Below are 585 nucleotides of genomic sequence, written 5' to 3'. Positions count from 1 at the left end.
GGATACCTGTTTTCAAGAATACCTGTTTTGATAATGCAGGAATCTTAACAGAGCAAAATCAGTGATGAAGTCCAGTAAAATACCCAAACCATCATCTTTGTTGAGCTTCATTCCATTTTCTCCCAAAAGGTTTCATAGTGTCCTAGTTGGTAGGGTCAGAAGGGACCTGAGCAGATCATCAAGTCCGACCCCCTGCCATGGCAGGAAAGAGTGCTGGGGTCAAACAACCCTGATAAGGTGATTGTCTAGCCTCCTCTTAAAGACCCCCAGGCTAGGAGCTGGCACCACTTTGCTTGGAAGTTGATTCCAGATCCTAGCCATCCTGACAGTGAAGTCGCGCCTCTTGATGTCTAATCTGATTCTACCCTCTGCCAGCTTGTGACCGTTATTTCTAGTCACTCCTGGTAGTGCTCAGGGAAACAGGGACTCCTGCAGTGCCTGCTGGTCCCCTCTGACTAGTTTGTAATGGGCCACTAGATCCCCCCCTCAGCCTTCTCTTGTGGAGGCCGAACAGGTTCAGGTCCTGTAGCCTCTCCTCGTAGGGCCTGCCCTCCTGCCCCCAGATCATGCGAGTGGCCTCCTCTG

Source organism: Gavialis gangeticus, unplaced genomic scaffold (assembly GCF_001723915.1).
Source record: "Gavialis gangeticus isolate Ggan-Ray unplaced genomic scaffold, GavGan_comp1, whole genome shotgun sequence".
Taxonomy (NCBI): domain Eukaryota; kingdom Metazoa; phylum Chordata; order Crocodylia; family Gavialidae; genus Gavialis; species Gavialis gangeticus.
Note: the sequence above shows the minus strand (reverse complement) of the source record.